Here is a 19615-nt window from a genome sequence, read left to right as displayed (position 1 = left end):
CACTCCCCAACGTGTAAAATACGTAAAAGGGTCTCCTCACCTAAACTTCGTCAGACTCGACGGGTGCATATTCTACATGATCTGACCCACTCCCCAACGTGTAAAATACGTAAAAGGGTCTCCTCACCTAACCTTGGTCAGACTCGACGGGTGCATATTCTACATGATCTGACCCACTCCCCAACGTGTAAAATACGTAAAAGGGTCTCCTCACCTAACCTTGGCGAGTCTCGACAGGTGTATGTATTTTACATGACCTCACCCACTCCCCAACGTGTAAAATACGTAAAAGGGTCTCCTCACCTAACCGTGGCCAGTCTCGAAGGGTGCATATTCTACATGATCTGACCCACTCCCCAACGTCTAAAATACGTAAAAGGCTCTCCTCACCTAACCTTGGTCAGTCTCGACAGGTGTATATTCTACATGATCTGACCCACTCTCCAACGTGTAAAATACGTAAAAGGGTCTCCTCACCTAACCTTGGTCAGACTCGACGGGTGCATATTCTACATGATCTGACCCACTCCCCAACGTGTAAAATACGTAAAAGGGTCTCCTCACCTAACCTTGGCGAGTCTCGACAGGTGTATATATTTTACATGACCTCACCCACTCCCCAACGTGTAAAATACGTAAAAGGGTCTCCTCACCTAACCTTGGCGAGTCTCGACAGGTGTATATATTTTACATGACCTCACCCACTCCCCAACGTGTAAAATACGTAAAAGGCTCTCCTCACCTTACCTTGGTCAGTCTCGACAGGTGTATATTCTACATGATCTGACCCACTCTCCAACGTGTAAAATACGTAAAAGGGTCTCCTCACCTAACCTTGGTCAGACTCGACGGGTGCATATTCTACATGATCTGACCCACTCCCCAACGTGTAAAATACGTAAAAGGGTCTCCTCACCTAACCTTGGTCAGTCTCGACAGGTGTATATTCTACATGATCTGACCCACTCTCCAACGTGTAAAATACGTAAAAGGGTCCCCTCACCTAACCTTGGTCAGACTCGACGGGTGTATATTCTACATGATCTGACCCACTCCCCAACGTGTAAAATACGTAAAAGGGTCTCTTCACCTAACCTTGGCGAGTCTCGACAGGTGTACATATTTTACATGACCTCACCCACTCCCCAACGTGTAAAATACGTAAAAGGGTCTCCTCACCTAACCTTGGCGAGTCTCGACAGGTGTATATATTTTACATGACCTCACCCACTCCCCAACGTGTAAAATACGTAAAAGGGTCTCCTCACCTAACCGTGGCCAGTCTCGAAGGGTGCATATTCTACATGATCTGACCCACTCCCCAACGTGTAAAATACGTAAAAGGGTCTCCTCACCTAAACTTCGTCAGACTCGACGGGTGCATATTCTACATGATCTGACCCACTCCCCAACGTGTAAAATACGTAAAAGGGTCTCCTCACCTAACCTTGGCGAGTCTCGACAGGTGTATGTATTTTACATGACCTCACCCACTCCCCAACGTGTAAAATACGTAAAAGGCTCTCCTCACCTAACCTTGGTCAGTCTCGACAGGTGTATATTCTACATGATCTGACCCACTCTCCAACGTGTAAAATACGTAAAAGGCTCTCCTCACCTTACCTTGGTCAGTCTCGACAGGTGTATATTCTACATGATCTGACCCACTCCCCAACGTGTAAAATACGTAAAAGGGTCTCTTCACCTAACCTTGGCGAGTCTCGACAGGTGTACATATTTTACATGACCTCACCCACTCCCCAACGTGTAAAATACGTAAAAGGGTCTCCTCACCTAACCTTGGCGAGTCTCGACAGGTGTATATATTTTACATGACCTCACCCACTCCCCAACGTGTAAAATACGTAAAAGGGTCTCCTCACCTAACCGTGGCCAGTCTCGAAGGGTGCATATTCTACATGATCTGACCCACTCCCCAACGTGTAAAATACGTAAAAGGGTCTCCTCACCTAACCTTGGCGAGTCTCGACAGGTGTATATATTTTACATGACCTCACCCACTCCCCAACGTGTAAAATACGTAAAAGGGTCTCCTCACCTAACCGTGGCCAGTCTCGAAGGGTGCATATTCTACATGATCTGACCCACTCCCCAACGTGTAAAATACGTAAAAGGCTCTCCTCACCTAACCTTGGTCAGTCTCGACAGGTGTACATTCTACAAGATCTGACCCACTCTCCAACGTGTAAAATACGTAAAAGGGTCTCCTCACCTAAACTTGGTCAGACTCGACGGGTGCATATTCTACATGATCTGACCCACTCCCCAACGTGTAAAATACGTAAAAGGGTCTCCTCACCTAACCTTGGCGAGTCTCGACAGGTGTATGTATTTTACATGACCTCACCCACTCCCCAACGTGTAAAATACGTAAAAGGGTCTCCTCACCTAACCGTGGCCAGTCTCGAAGGGTGCATATTCTACATGATCTGACCCACTCCCCAACGTCTAAAATACGTAAAAGGCTCTCCTCACCTAACCTTGGTCAGTCTCGACAGGTGTATATTCTACATGATCTGACCCACTCTCCAACGTGTAAAATACGTAAAAGGGTCTCCTCACCTAACCTTGGTCAGACTCGACGGGTGCATATTCTACATGATCTGACCCACTCCCCAACGTGTAAAATACGTAAAAGGGTCTCCTCACCTAACCTTGGCGAGTCTCGACAGGTGTATATATTTTACATGACCTCACCCACTCCCCAACGTGTAAAATACGTAAAAGGGTCTCCTCACCTAACCTTGGCGAGTCTCGACAGGTGTATATATTTTACATGACCTCACCCACTCCCCAACGTGTAAAATACGTAAAAGGCTCTCCTCACCTTACCTTGGTCAGTCTCGACAGGTGTATATTCTACATGATCTGACCCACTCCCCAACGTGTAAAATACGTAAAAGGGTCTCCTCACCTAACCTTGGCGAGTCTCGACAGGTGTATATATTTTACATGACCTCACCCACTCCCCAACGTGTAAAATACGTAAAAGGGTCTCCTCACCTAACCGTGGCCAGTCTCGAAGGGTGCATATTCTACATGATCTGACCACTCCCCAACGTGTAAAATACGTAAAAGGGTCTCCTCACCTAAACTTCGTCAGACTCGACGGGTGCATATTCTACATGATCTGACCCACTCCCCAACGTGTAAAATACGTAAAAGGGTCTCCTCACCTAACCTTGGCGAGTCTCGACAGGTGTATGTATTTTACATGACCTCACCCACTCCCCAACGTGTAAAATACGTAAAAGGCTCTCCTCACCTAACCTTGGTCAGTCTCGACAGGTGTATATTCTACATGATCTGACCCACTCTCCAACGTGTAAAATACGTAAAAGGGTCCCCTCACCTAACCTTGGTCAGACTCGACGGGTGTATATTCTACATGATCTGACCCACTCCCCAACGTGTAACATACGTAAAAGGGTCTCTTCACCTAACCTTGGCGAGTCTCGACAGGTGTACATATTTTACATGACCTCACCCACTCCCCAACGTGTAAAATACGTAAAAGGGTCTCCTCACCTAACCTTGGCGAGTCTCGACAGGTGTATATATTTTACATGACCTCACCCACTCCCCAACGTGTAAAATACGTAAAAGGGTCTCCTCACCTAACCGTGGCCAGTCTCGAAGGGTGCATATTCTACATGATCTGACCCACTCCCCAACGTGTAAAATACGTAAAAGGGTCTCCTCACCTAAACTTCGTCAGACTCGACGGGTGCATATTCTACATGATCTGACCCACTCCCCAACGTGTAAAATACGTAAAAGGGTCTCCTCACCTAACCTTGGCGAGTCTCGACAGGTGTATGTATTTTACATGACCTCACCCACTCCCCAACGTGTAAAATACGTAAAAGGCTCTCCTCACCTAACCTTGGTCAGTCTCGACAGGTGTATATTCTACATTATCTGACCCACTCTCCAACGTGTAAAATACGTAAAAGGCTCTCCTCACCTTACCTTGGTCAGTCTCGACAGGTGTATATTCTACATGATCTGACCCACTCCCCAACGTGTAAAATACGTAAAAGGGTCTCTTCACCTAACCTTGGCGAGTCTCGACAGGTGTACATATTTTACATGACCTCACCCACTCCCCAACGTGTAAAATACGTAAAAGGGTCTCCTCACCTAACCTTGGCGAGTCTCGACAGGTGTATATATTTTACATGACCTCACCCACTCCCCAACGTGTAAAATACGTAAAAGGGTCTCCTCACCTAACCGTGGCCAGTCTCGAAGGGTGCATATTCTACATGATCTGACCCACTCCCCAACGTGTAAAATACGTAAAAGGGTCTCCTCACCTAACCTTGGCGAGTCTCGACAGGTGTATATATTTTACATGACCTCACCCACTCCCCAACGTGTAAAATACGTAAAAGGGTCTCCTCACCTAACCGTGGCCAGTCTCGAAGGGTGCATATTCTACATGATCTGACCCACTCCCCAACGTGTAAAATACGTAAAAGGCTCTCCTCACCTAACCTTGGTCAGTCTCGACAGGTGTATATTCTACATTATCTGACCCACTCTCCAACGTGTAAAATACGTAAAAGGCTCTCCTCACCTTACCTTGGTCAGTCTCGACAGGTGTATATTCTACATGATCTGACCCACTCCCCAACGTGTAAAATACGTAAAAGGGTCTCTTCACCTAACCTTGGCGAGTCTCGACAGGTGTACATATTTTACATGACCTCACCCACTCCCCAACGTGTAAAATACGTAAAAGGGTCTCCTCACCTAACCTTGGCGAGTCTCGACAGGTGTATATATTTTACATGACCTCACCCACTCCCCAACGTGTAAAATACGTAAAAGGGTCTCCTCACCTAACCGTGGCCAGTCTCGAAGGGTGCATATTCTACATGATCTGACCCACTCCCCAACGTGTAAAATACGTAAAAGGGTCTCCTCACCTAACCTTGGCGAGTCTCGACAGGTGTATATATTTTACATGACCTCACCCACTCCCCAACGTGTAAAATACGTAAAAGGGTCTCCTCACCTAACCGTGGCCAGTCTCGAAGGGTGCATATTCTACATGATCTGACCCACTCCCCAACGTGTAAAATACGTAAAAGGCTCTCCTCACCTAACCTTGGTCAGTCTCGACAGGTGTATATTCTACATGATCTGACCCACTCCCCAACGTGTAAAATACGTAAAAGGGTCTCCTCACCTAACCTTGGCGAGACTCGACAGGTGTATATATTTTACATGACCTCACCCACTCCCCAACGTGTAAAATACGTAAAAGGGTCTCCTCACCTAACCTTGGCGAGTCTCGACAGGTGTATATATTTTACATGACCTCACCCACTCCCCAACGTGTAAAATACGTAAAAGGCTCTCCTCACCTTACCTTGGTCAGTCTCGACAGGTGTATATTCTACATGATCTGACCCACTCCCCAACGTGTAAAATACGTAAAAGGGTCTCCTCACCTAACCTTGGCGAGTCTCGACAGGTGTATATATTTTACATGACCTCACCCACTCCCCAACGTGTAAAATACGTAAAAGGGTCTCCTCACCTAACCTTGGCGAGTCTCGACAGGTGTATATATTTTACATGACCTCACCCACTCCCCAACGTGTAAAATACGTAAAAGGGTCTCCTCACCTAACCGTGGCCAGTCTCGAAGGGTGCATATTCTACATGATCTGACCCACTCCCCAACGTGTAAAATACGTAAAAGGGTCTCCTCACCTAACCTTGGCGAGTCTCGACAGGTGTATATATTTTACATGACCTCACCCACTCCCCAACGTGTAAAATACGTAAAAGGGTCTCCTCACCTAACCTTGGCGAGTCTCGACAGGTGTATATATTTTACATGACCTCACCCACTCCCCAACGTGTAAAATACGTAAAAGGGTCTCCTCACCTAACCGTGGCCAGTCTCGAAGGGTGCATATTCTACATGATCTGACCCACTCCCCAACGTGTAAAATACGTAAAAGGGTCTCCTCACCTAACCTTGGCGAGTCTCGACAGGTGTATATATTTTACATGACCTCACCCACTCCCCAACGTGTAAAATACGTAAAAGGGTCTCCTCACCTAGCCGTGGCCAGTCTCGAAGGGTGCATGTTCTACATGATCTGACCCACTCCCCAACGTGTAAAATACGTAAAAGGGTCTCCTCACCTAACCTTGGTCAGTCTCGACGGGTGCATATTCTACATGATCTGACCCACTCCCCAACGTGTAAAATACGTAAAAGGTCTCCTCACCTAACCGTGGCCAGTCTCGAAGGGTGCATGTTCTACATGATCTGACCCACTCCCCAACGTGTAAAATACGTAAAAGGTCTCCTCACCTAACCTTGGTCAGTCTCGACGGGTGCATATTCTACATGATCTGACCCACTCCCCAACGTGTAAAATACGTAAAAGGTCTCCTCACCTAACCGTGGCCAGTCTCGAAGGGTGCATATTCTACATGATCTGACCCACTCCCCAACGTGTAAAATACGTAAAAGGTCTCCTCACCTAACCTTGGTCAGTCTCGACGGGTGCATATTCTACATGATCTGACCCAGTCCCCAACGTGTAAAATACGTAAAAGGGTCTCCTCACCTAACCGTGGCCAGTCTCGAAGGGTGCATGTTCTACATGATCTGACCCACTCCCCAACGTGTAAAATACGTAAAAGGGTCTCGTCACCTAACCTTGGCGAGTCTCGACAGGTGTATGTATTTTACATGACCTCACCCACTCCCCAACGTGTAAAATACGTAAAAGGGTCTCTCACCTAACCGTGGCCAGTCTCGAAGGGTGCATATTCTACATGATCTGACCCACTCCCCAACGTGTAAAATACGTAAAAGGCTCTCCTCACCTAACCTTGGTCAGTCTCGACAGGTGTATATTCTACATGATCTGACCCACTCCCCAACGTGTAAAATACGTAAAAGGGTCTCCTCACCTAACCTTGGCGAGACTCGACAGGTGTATATATTTTACATGACCTCACCCACTCCCCAACGTGTAAAATACGTAAAAGGGTCTCCTCACCTAACCTTGGCGAGTCTCGACAGGTGTATATATTTTACATGACCTCACCCACTCCCCAACGTGTAAAATACGTAAAAGGGTCTCCTCACCTAACCGTGGCCAGTCTCGACGGGTGCATGTTCTACATGATCTGACCCACTCCCCAACGTGTGAAATACGTAAAAGGGTCTCCTCATCTAACCTTGGTCAGTCTCGACGGGTGCATATTCTACATGATCTGACCCACTCCCCAACGTGTAAAATACGTAAAAGGGTCTCCTCACCTAATCGTGGCCAGTCTCGACGGGTGCATATTCTACATGATCTGACCCACTCCCCAACGTGTAAAATACGTAAAAGGGTCTCCTCACCTAACCTTGGTCAGTCTCGACGGGTGCATATTCTACATCACCTGACCCACTCCCCAACGTGTAAATTACGTAAAAGGCTCTCCTGACCTAACCTTGATCAGGGGGTAACGTTGGGTAGACGAGCGGTCTGCCTGCCCACCTTGGTCAGTCTCGACGGCTGCATATTCTACATGACCTGACCCACTCCCCAACGTGTGAAATACGTAAAAGGCTCTCCTGACCTAACCTTGATCAGGGGGTAACGTTGGGTAGACGAGCGGTCTGCCTGCCCACCTTGGTCAGTCTCGACGGGTGCATATTCTACATGATCTGACCCACTCCCCAACGTGTAAAATACGTAAAAGGGTCTCCTCACCTAACCTTGGTCAGTCTCGACGGGTGCGTATTCTACATCACCTGACCCACTCCCCAACGTGTAAATTACGTAAAAGGCTCTCCTGACCTAACCTTGATCAGGGGGGTAACGTTGGGTAGACGAGCGGTCTGCCTGCTCACCTTGGTCAGTCTCGACGGCTGCATATCCTACATGACCTGACCCACTCCCCAACGTGTGAAATACGTAAAAGGCTCTCCTGACCTAACCTTGATCAGGGGGTAACGTTGGGTAGACGAGCGGTCTGCCTGCCCACCTTGGTCAGTCTCGACGGCTGCATATTCTACATGACCTGACCCACTCCCCAACGTGTGAAATACGTAAAAGGCTCTCCTGACCTAACCTTGATCAGGGGGTAACGTTGGGTAGACGAGCGGTCTGCCTGCCCACCTTGGTCAGTCTCGACGGCTGCATATTCTACATGACCTGACCCACTCCCCAACGTGTGAAATACGTAAAAGGCTCTCCTGACCTAACCTTGATCAGGGGGTAACGTTGGGTAGACGAGCGGTCTGCCTGCCCACCTTGGTCAGTCTCGACGGCTGCATATTCTACATGACCTGACCCACTCCCCAACGTGTGAAATACGTAAAAGGCTCTCCTGACCTAACCTTGATCAGGGGGTAACGTTGGGTAGACGAGCGGTCTGCCTGCCCACCTTGGTCAGTCTCGACGGCTGCATATTCTACATGACCTGACCCACTCCCCAACGTGTGAAATACGTAAAAGGCTCTCCTGACCTAACCTTGATCAGGGGGTAACGTTGGGTAGACGAGCGGTCTGCCTGCCCACCTTGGTCAGTCTCGACGGCTGCATATCCTACATGACCTGACCCACTCCCCAACGTGTGAAATACGTAAAAGGCTCTCCTGACCTAACCTTGATCAGGGGGTAACGTTGGGTAGACGAGCGGTCTGCCTGCCCACCTTGGTCAGTCTCGACGGCTGCATATTCTACATGACCTGACCCACTCCCCAACGTGTGAAATACGTAAAAGGCTCTCCTGACCTAACCTTGATCAGGGGGTAACGTTGGGTAGACGAGCGGTCTGCCTGCCCACCTTGGTCAGTCTCGACGGCTGCATATCCTACATGACCTGACCCACTCCCCAACGTGTGAAATACGTAAAAGGCTCTCCTGACCTAACCTTGATCAGGGGGGTAACGTTGGGTAGACGAGCGGTCTGCCTGCCCACCTTGGTCAGTCTCGACGGCTGCATATTCTACATGACCTGACCCACTCCCCAACGTGTGAAATACGTAAAAGGCTCTCCTGACCTAACCTTGATCAGGGGGGTAACGTTGGGTAGACGAGCGGTCTGCCTGCCCACCTTGGTCAGTCTCGACGGCTGCATATTCTACATGACCTGACCCACTCCCCAACGTGTGAAATACGTAAAAGGCTCTCCTGACCTAACCTTGATCAGGGGGGTAACGTTGGGTAGACGAGCGGTCTGCCTGCCCACCTTGGTCTGTCTCAACGGATGCATATTCTACAAGTGAAAAGCTCACTGAGGCCTCCCTGTGCGTGACGTAGGGCGCAGGCCTTCGGCTATCTTAGAGGTGTTGTATAGATGAACTGGACGTTATTTGTATAGTGACGTCACGGCAGCGAAAGCTCTACGCAACTTTGGGACTGAGCAATGTGAGGGAGCATGCTACAGCTTGTGTGTACCTTTAGCTTAGGCCGGGACCAGCAAGAAACAGAGTCACGTCACCACTTGGGTGCGTCGTGAAAAAAGAAAAAAAGAAAACACAGTGCGAAGTCAGCCCGCGCTTAGTCTGCAAAGGGGTATAGCCTGCATTTAGGGTGCAACGTTCCCATGTGCGAGCGAGAAAACCCATTTGATAGCCATCGTGCTAGTGCAGTAGAATCACTCGTGTGAGTGCTTTGTATTTCTAGTGTGCCAGTTAGAGGAGAGGGAAAATATGGGAAGGCGGCCGAGGCTAGCAGATGACCTTATGTGCACGTACCTCTGGACAGGAGATTGACCATCTTGATTTTTTTCCTTCTACTCAGTGTATGAAGCTTGGAACCCAGTATCTGTGGTGCGTGCTCCTGGTTATTCTGTCGGAGCAAGTCGTTCTGCTTGTACTAACTGTTTGCTAAGACATATGTTTCCCGTGCCGTGATAGTGCGTACACTGTTAAAAGAGAACTTCACCACATAGCACGCTCCTAGCCAACCATCATACCGAATGATATCATTCTGTGTCATGATTTGCTCAAAACAGGGGGGAGGCGTCTATCTGGGACAAGATAATCTGTCCCAGATAGGCGCCTCCTCCAATTTTCAAGAAATCAATGCACAGAATGACATAATTAGGAATGATGGTTGGCTAGGAGCGTGCTATGTGGTGTGTTCTGTGGTGTGTAACAGTGTATAGTGGTGTCTCGCGATAGCTGAACAGCCGAAAGGTGTGTAGTAAAGTACACTGTTCAAACAGGCATTCACTCCATAGCTTGAAGCCAACCACCATTCTGAATGATATTCTATCTCCCGATATGTCGAAAACAGGAGGAAGGGCCTATCTGGAGCATGCATAATGTTTCCCAGATATGCGCCTCCTCCCATTTTCATCAAATCCGAAGGCAGAATGGTATCGTTCGGACTGGTGGTTGGCTAGAAACGTGCTATGCGGTGAAGTTCTGTTTTAACAGCGTACACTCTTAAAAATGAACTTCACCACATAGCACGCTCCTAGCCAACCATCATCCCGGGTGATATCGTTCCCTTCCTTGATTTGTTGAAAACTGGAGGCGTACGCCTTTTTGTGACACTTATGCAGAAATGTTAATTGTCACAAAAAGGCGTACGCCTCCCGTTTTCCACAAATCATGTGAGAGAACGATGTCACTCGTGATGATGGTTGGCTTGGGGCGTGCTATGTGGTGAAGTTCATTTTTAAGAGTGTACGGTGTAGGATTGTAGAAACATATAGTATCGTCAAGAGTAACAGTTATATCCACAACGAGTTTCTTACATGCACTTTCAAGTGGCGAAAGTAAAACAGACGTATTCCTCGTTTCAGCGGACGTTGATCGCAGGATAAAGATAAACCCATAAAATGGTTAAAAAGCAAGCGAGCTGGTGAAGCAAAGCAGTTTAATCAAGGTAACTAGTGCTTTTCTTGCTTTTAATTTCGTAACATTTGTGCTTTGAGACCTCCTTACGCAATAAAGGGATAGGCCTAAAAACCCTAAACCAAGAAGGCGGTTGAAGTTTGCAAAGGCAATTTCAGTTGGTATTCCTTGAATACCGCCAATGAAAATGTGTAGCCAACATGTACAGCTCGCATGAGAGTTAACCATTCCGGACCCTGGTGGAGCTTAGTAGAAAAAATGGCGGAGAGTGTTTGTTTGTATTTACAGTTAGAGGGGCGGCCCTCGTTATGAAGGCGTTGCTACAGTTAGCTTTGACGAGAGCCGTACATATTTACGCTCTTAGAAATGAACTTCACCGCATAGCACGCTCCTAGCCAACCACCATCTCTAATGATATCGTGAAAACGGGAGGCGTACGTCTTTTTGTGACACTTATCTGTCCATAATTGTAACAAAAGAGGCGGATGCCTCCTGTTTTTAACAAATTGAGTCAGATAACGATATCATTCGAGATGATGGTTGGCTAAGAGCCTGCTATGCGGTGAAGTTCGTTTTTAATGGTGTACTCTACGTGCATGTGTGGTTAGCATTGCTTTTGCACTCTCAGAACAGAACTTCACCGCACAGCACGTTGTGCGCCAACCACTGCCACGAGTGATAGGGTTATCGCTTCTGATTTGAAGAGAGAGAGGGGCGTACGCACAGTTGTAGCAATCATCATATATCCAACATGTCACAAATAGGAGTACCCCCCCTCGCTCTTGGAATCAGAAGCGGTAACTCTATCATTCATGACAGTGGTTGGTCTCTTGGTCTCTTTCTGCAGGAGGCGGGTCTTGCTCAACGACCCATCTAACACTTTGCTCTCCACGACTAACTCATGCACCCTCTACGCATCTCCACCCTTCATCCTCTATCCTCCATTCGTCTTTCTCTTCTTCTTTTCTTTTTTGTTTTTGCTATAGTCGTGACTACGCCCACTTCTGTGTGACCAACAACGGCGAGCCGATCCTGCCATTACTCCCCCTCCCTCCATTCTTTTCTGAGAGTGACCTCTGTGAGACCGACGACGGCGAACTCATTCAGCACTACCACCATCTGAGGGAGTGGGGTATGCGACTCAGGGGAAAAAAGAAACAGAAACCTAGGAGCATGTCTTAAGTTCTTTTTCAATATCACGCCGCGTTCAAAGTGTCTTAGCATAGGAAAACAGACACACACACACACACAATTTCGACGGGTCAGAGCTGGATGATGATGTCGGTTAGGGTCAGGTCGCTCGAGGGTAGCGGAGCAATCACTATCTAGCTTAATGTGCTGCTGAATGAGCACTCTCGAAATTGATGTCCTCTTCTCGACTCCCTACGCACTTTATTATTATTATTTATTATTATTATTATTATTATTATTATTGCTACAACCAGTATACCCTCTGTCTCTGCGCCATCCCCGCCGTCTTTTGAGGAAGGGGGGATATGTTTATTAAAGATAAAGGGAAGGGGGAAAGGTCAGACAGGCCAAGGCCGACTTGCTATTCCCAAAAGAGAAAAAAGAAGCAAAAAGTAAAAGAAAAAGTGGCAAGGGACGATGAGGTGGCTCAAAGGCTGGAAGGGCTGTTTATGTTCCACTTGGATAACCATTCTAATTACGAAGGAATCTAGACATTTACGTGTTTTGGACGAAGCGGCACAGAAACATGGTTCGGACTCTCGTTCACCACCAAATCATATCCTTCTCAGCAGAGCGGCTGTTCTAGATTCGTTCGTCACGTGCTGCTTGCGACGTACGTGTCTGAATTCCCGCACGCGGCCTAGCTGCCCCCAATAGGCGTTGTCGTACGCGAAGGAGCCGTACCACTATCCCAACCGAGGGGAGGCCGTGTTTCACACAACGCCACCAATAAGGAGAGATCAACTCCACTGTTCAAACAGAACTTCACCGCGTAGCACGCTTCCAGCCAACCACCATTACCGAATGGTATCATTCTGTGTATTGATTTGTTGAAAATGGGAGGAGGCGCGTATCAGGGACACATTATGTATGTCCCAGTTGGGCGGTTCCTCCTGTTTTCGACAAATCGGGAGACGGAATGATATCATTCGGTAATGGCGGTTGGCTAGAAGCGTGCTATGCGGTGAAGTTCTGTTTGAACAGTGTGTGATACTTGGGCGTCGTCTGCTACACTCTTAAAAATGAACTTCACCGCATAGCACGCTCCTAGCCAACCATAATCTCGAATGATATCGTTATCTGCTCTGATTTGTTGAAAACGGTAGGCGTACGCCTTTTTTGTGACAATTATGAACAGCATAAGTGTCACAAAAAAGGCGTACGCCTCCCGTTTTCAACAAATCAGGGCAGATAACGATATCATTCGAGATGATGGTTGGCTAGGAGCGTGCTATGCGGTGAAGTTCATTTTTAAGAGTGTAGCAGACGACGCCCAAGTATCACACACTGTTCAAACAGAACTTCACCGCATAGCACGCTCCGACGGCAAGCCCTTTCACCACCACCACCACCATCATTTTTAAGAGTGTAGGATGGGCACAGAGGTGGCACGAAAGTGTGCACGGCGATCGCAATGCATCCTGGACAAGTCCTGGTCACACGTCACAGCAAACGTCAACGCGCACATGACCTTGAACATGGCCGCTCACGTGATCAGCTGCCAAACCGTCTGTAAATAACCTCGTTTGTTGTTCCTGTGCGACGTTTCGGACCTTTCGACTGTTGAAATTATTTTTATCCAATAATCTCGCAACAAACTGTACATAAGGGCTCGTACGGCTGACGACTTCCAAAGATGTGATGACGACCGCGCGTTAAGACGCACTGAGCCGATGCGATGTACTTAAATTAAAGAGAAATGGGCTACCATGTCGCGGAAGAAGCACCACATAGCTTACGCTGGCAAAATACGTTCAACTCTTGGCTTTATGCCGACAGGAATATGTCGGCAAGGGGTAAAACGACCTGTAAACAAAGTCACGTGACGTCAAAATGACGTTTTCTATGACGTGTGACCAGGGCAGTATGACGGTTTTGCAACAAGCTGCTCAAGCACGCTTGAGGGTAGTTACAAAAATGGCGGATTTATGTCACCCCTGTGGATGGAGGAGAGAATGCTAGCAGACGACGCCCAAGTATCAGAGATGATATCTCCCGATTAGTGGCGTTGAAAAGGGGAACAAAAAAAAAACACTGTCAAGGAGCCCGCGAAGAGGGAATCACACACGTAACATGAAAAACGGTTAGGAGCAACTAAGATTTATTTGAACAAGAACTTTCGTGCAAGAGACTGCACTTCTTCAGGTTACAAAACTAAGTGCGACACAAGTATATATACAACCAAGAGAACAGATACAATAAAACAGGTTTCCAGATCCAAGTAAACAGAAAACAACCAGACAGTAATACAATGCATCACGTGAGCAACCGTCACATAAGAATCGGGAAAGAGAAAGTGTACGTGTAAATGAGACATTCGGAGAATTGGGGTTCGAAAGATTTGGTGGTGACAAAACGGGGGCACAGGTGGATGTCTAGCGCACTAGATGTCACTAGATGTCTTAGTGGCGTTGTGTGAAACAGACGCCTAGGGTGCCTGAAAACTAGCTCCCTCCCGCGGTGTAGGGTGGAGTCACCCTTTGTAGAAGCGAATGCCGCCAAGCCGCATATTGACTACCACGCTTACCATGCATGAATGCTATGCACTGATTGTTTCAAACCTCCTTTGTTACGAATGTACTCAACTCTACAATGCAGATTGTCGCTAAGCGTATCGCTACATTTTTTGCGTGCGTATCGCGAGCTGTGCGTGGGAGTCAATATGGCGGAAATTCGTAGCAGACGACGCGGTTGTCTTCATCCTATGCAGAGGGAGCTAGTATTGAGGCACCCTACAGGCGTCTAAACTAGCACCCTAAACAGGCACCCTACACGGCCATCCCTCGGAGACGATAATGGTACAGCTCCTCCGAACGTGACTCCGCCGATAGGGCCCACGGGCTGGAGATTTCGGACAAGTATATCGCGAGCAGTACATTGCCTCTGTAGTTTGGAGCATTGTTTTTTTTTTACATACTAACTGAAATCCATGATGGTTCTTTAGACATTTTGAATGAGGCTCCGACTTTCTAGGAAGGAAGGCCATCGCACCATGAAGAAAGAAATGAAAGTGTGTATTCAAGAATAAACGTTCGACGACGCCTTCAACACCATGGATAATTGTTCTTCATTTACCGTACAAGCGTTGTAATCGCCGAGGCAATCCGCCTCACAGTTAAAATAAATACGACGTGAGTGTGATCATGTGTGTTGGCACGGTATGCCACGATATATCCCATCGTTCAAAATCCCTGGTTACAAAACCCACAGTACCAAGAATCACAGATCGCGAAATCAAAGCTGTTACGTACACCTGCGAGGTCTGAGAATGACCGTGTTTCAAAGTATAGGACATCGCTGAGCAACGTGGCAGCTTGGCGTGTTTTCGACGTTCATCGAAGCCTTTTTAGTGAATGAAACGCACATTTAAGCGGAGGTTGGGCTTAGCATGGCGGATGCGCTGGAGCAACGCAACAAGCAGAGTTGTACGTAACGCGTTACTAGTAATCAATTACTTTTTCAGTATTTTTTAATGTAATCAATTAATTTGGTGAGCAAGTAATTTTTCAAGTAATCCGATTACAATTTTCGGTAATCGATTACTGAGTAATTGATTCAATGAGTAATGACACAATGACATGACAGTAATGACAATGAGTAATGATGAGTAATTGAATCAATTACTGAGTAATTACCGAGTAATTGATTACTTTTTTAACCTTTTTTCAACAATGGCAAACGTTTTCAGCAAGCCAATCTGTTCTTATGTTTCACCACCAGTTCGACTGAAGCAATGGCGCAGAGGTCACTGTGACGGCCGTCTCTAGTCCACACGTGTTACACGTGCTACACACCCGTTATTACCACAGTAATATGATAATCCCTTACAACCACGACTTACTGGAGCAACAGCAAAATAGGTGTCTGTATTGATAAATTGTGAGGGCTGAACATAACAATAGTAACAAAACGAAGCCGAAGTTTCGATGTCGTTTTAAATGTATGTATAAATCTGTAATAAACGCGTGTATGTGCTTTGTATGTTGCTTTCAGATGTATTTGTGAATTTCACTTATCATGTATGTTGGTGTCTCATATTAGAATTTGCAACAAGAGCTGCATGGTTGCATTCACTGCAGGCTTGTTGGCTTTGCTATGGCCCACAATTTAGAAGTAACGGGGAAAGTAACGCTTACATTTTTCATCGGTAACGTATTACATTTTTGATGAAGTAATTTGGAACGGTAAAGAATTACTTTTCGTGCAGCAGTAACAGTAACTGTAATCAATTATTTTTTCGAGTAACGTGTACAACTCTGGCAACAAGCAACGTTGGCCTAGGTCGGCGCAATCATGATCGCAATGCCTTATCAAAGCCTGATGATCGCGTTCATGAGTGCGATCACGAAGCGCTAGCAAAGCTGCCGCGATCATGATTGCGCCGACCTATGAACGTTGATTGTCACGATACACTTATATTGTGCTGTAGTGAGACAAACCAATGTTAGTTCCGGTTCTTTGACTACAGTTCCCCCACCCCCCACCCCCGTGTGTTCTAGGCGGTGCAAGCATTCGAGTGTGTCGATTTGGGATTTTCATTAACTGTGGGATATCGGGGGAGAGATAGTGGGATATGGGGACCGGTGCGTCGTTCCAGCGATTGATGACCCAGCTAGAAATGCTTCACAGTATAAATTTTGACGAAGAGCGCAAGAAGGTGTCTGTACAATCTTGACAGGGTCACAACAACAAAACGCGTTTGAACGCTGCCGACTGGGCTATGTGTAATAAAGCGGCTCCTCTCGGCCGCGCGAACGCTGACGCGGCGCCGCTTTTTGTGTCTGCTGGAAGCAAGAATATATGGAGTAGTTTTCGCTTGAGAACACTTCCATGAAAGCACGGTCGCGAGCAAAAGGTGCCCAAATCTTTTATTGACCCCAAAATCTGCACCATGCATCCTTGAACTGTAGACAGCGAACAGTCGCACCATTTTTTGCCAATATGGAAATGGATTGTGAAGAACGAGGAGGAGGAGACGTGGCAAAGGACTCGAGTTTCTTTAAGCGGGAAATTGAAACAGCCATACAGAAGTGGTTGATTAGATTACACTCAATGTAGAGTGATGGACAGGAAGTAACGCTGCAATAAAGGTCAGATCAGGCGCGGATCTAGGGGGAGGAGGGGTCGAAGCGTCGGGACCCCCCCCCCCCCACAATTCCAGACTTGAACATAGGGTTCAATGGACCGATCCCAGCATGCACGTGGCACTTGTCCACAGCGGACCCCCCCCCCCCCCTTCCCTCGGGAAAATCCTAGATCCGCCCCTGGGTCAAACAACCACTGCATGTCTCTGGGACGTCTGCGGTAATGCATGAAAGAAAGGACCGACATCGCGAAGGGTGCCGTACGTGTACTGGAAAGGAGATATGAAGAGAAAGGTGAGAAGCAGCAAGGGGGGGGAAGTCGGGCATCGTCATGTGGTTCATTCTAGGACAATGTAATATAAAGACGCCGTCCAATGTTACGGGATAGTCGTTCTTGCAACAGGTGTAGTTGGCTTTCTGGGCTCTAATGACAATAGCGTCTGAAAAGGGGACAGTAGTGCGTCCTGTGTGCATATAGATTGAGAAGTTACTCGTCAAAACGAACACGTTACGAGTTAATTACCGTGAGAAAAATGTAACTAAGTTAATAAACAAAGTTCTTCAGCCTGAAATGTAACTCGCAGTTACTGAGTTACTTGAAAAAAAAGAACGAGTTACTTCCAAGTTACTTCGGACACAAAATAGCATTACGCAGGTGCAGCGCGCGTGAGCAGTTGAGTTAGACCTTGAGTTGCCTGCGGAGGAGTGCAACACGCTTAGAACGTTTTCGTTTATGCCCAACGTTAGACCTCTGCCTGTTTGTAAACAAATGGCCTCATAGTGTTCGACAGCTCCACAAATTTGGTAGAGTTGAACTATACCCTTAAAAATGAACTTCACCATTTGTGTGACACTTATTCTGTTCATAATAGTCACAAACAAAAAAGGCGTACGCCTCCCGTTTTCAACAAATCGGGGCAGACAACGATATCATTCGAGATCATGGTTGGCTAGGAGCGTGCTATACGGTGAAGTTCAGTCAGACGCTTTCAGACATATGTCGGCACAGTTCCCTTAGAAGTCGGCCCAGGACGCACATTCCCCCAGGGCGTGAGTCGTGACGTTGCCCACATACGTGAGGCCGACAACGGCAAGCCCTATCACCACCACCACCACCACCACCATCATTTTTAAGAGTGTACGCTCGAAGCTAGAGGTGAACAAGGTTGCGCCAGAAAGCCATGGTCTTGAGGGGATTACGATGGTCCTTTGCATCATAAACAACCATCAGCATTAGCATCAATATGGCGTCGGCGACCGGTTACGACGGGACAACCATAGAGCACGGAGAGGGAGGTCCAGGCGCCAGCAGCTCCCCAAACAGCCCATAGATTGAGATAATTCTGGCAACACTGGATGCGACCAATGAAAGTGCGTCATGATGCCCAGCAGCCAGCCAATCAGATCTCCGTTTGGCTCGCCTGCAGGCCGGTTCTGGCTACCATCGACTGCTGCTTGCTTCGTGCCTGGCGCCCGTTATTCCAAAACAACGAAGACATTTTTGACAGGCGAAATGCATATTTATTGATGAACGTATTCACTCAAAAGTTTGACTCATACATTCACCGTGCGTATAGGACGTTTCGTTCGTTGAATATCCTGCAATCAAACCCATTTTGAACTTGCAAAACACACAGTCTACTTCTGGAAGCGAGCGAGACCAACGACTGCGTGCGATTTCACAAATGAGCGCCACTTCATGCTGGCGGTGCACAGAAGGTTCATGGAAAATACTTGTGTGGTTCCGAATCCTGTCTTCTCAGACACTGTATTTGAAAATGTTCAACAGCGCTCGAAAATGTTCCTCACGCGTCAGCTCACCACAGCATTCCAGTTCCGAACCGGCTAGACCGTTCGTAGGTTGATACTTGTATCGGGAAACAGTACATGGTTAGAGTCACTATAACTTAGGAACAAACCGCGGATACAGTTGCTCTTTCCTGGCTGTGGTCAACTGACATCGGCGAGACGCGTAGACGCTGCAACCCTGCCCTCAGGTGCCGGGCCGACTGCCCGCGAAAGAGTGAGCTGTCAGCTATTTCGAAACTTTGTCAAACAATCTTGGAGTGCGCAACCTCCTTCGGCCAATGGGCATCCGTCATGATGCCTGACGGAGTAATATCACGTGACTGACGTGAAATTACTTTTGTATTGCCGCGAATGCGGGGAGCTATGGAGGCCCGGGAGGTCGTTTAGCCGTGACGTCGCATGACGTGCTTCACCTTAGGCTCCTCCTAATGGCCAAACTCTCCCTATAAACGGCCTGGATACACAACCCCCCCCCCCCCCCAACCACCACCGCTGTGTGACGTCACCCCATAACCGTTCGTCAGGAAGACAACATGGCGTCTGCTTGCTGTGGTTGTGTCCGGCTGAGACGCTATTTCGAAGACGAATACACCCGTTTTCTCGATGTGAAACAGCGAACCACCGTGTACCTTCGAAGAACGGGATTCTACCGCAGTGTTTCTGCTTA

At 47.6% G+C, this 19615-nt stretch overlaps 1 long non-coding RNA gene across 1 annotated transcript; it reads left to right on the top strand.

The window, feature by feature from the left end:
* Window positions 1-10817: 10817 nt before the first annotated feature.
* LOC135370507 (uncharacterized) lies at window positions 10818-15196 on the top strand. The gene is made up of 2 exons (XR_010415363.1): window positions 10818-10895; window positions 15029-15196. It is a non-coding gene; the product is annotated as an uncharacterized LOC135370507 (long non-coding RNA).
* The last annotated feature ends 4419 nt before the right edge of the window (window positions 15197-19615 follow it).

The sequence above is a fragment of the Ornithodoros turicata genome, chromosome 10, assembly GCF_037126465.1.
Source record: "Ornithodoros turicata isolate Travis chromosome 10, ASM3712646v1, whole genome shotgun sequence".
NCBI lineage: Eukaryota > Metazoa > Arthropoda > Arachnida > Ixodida > Argasidae > Ornithodoros > Ornithodoros turicata.
The sequence above is the reverse complement of the archived record's forward strand: the minus strand, read 5'-3'. Positions and strand labels throughout refer to the sequence as shown.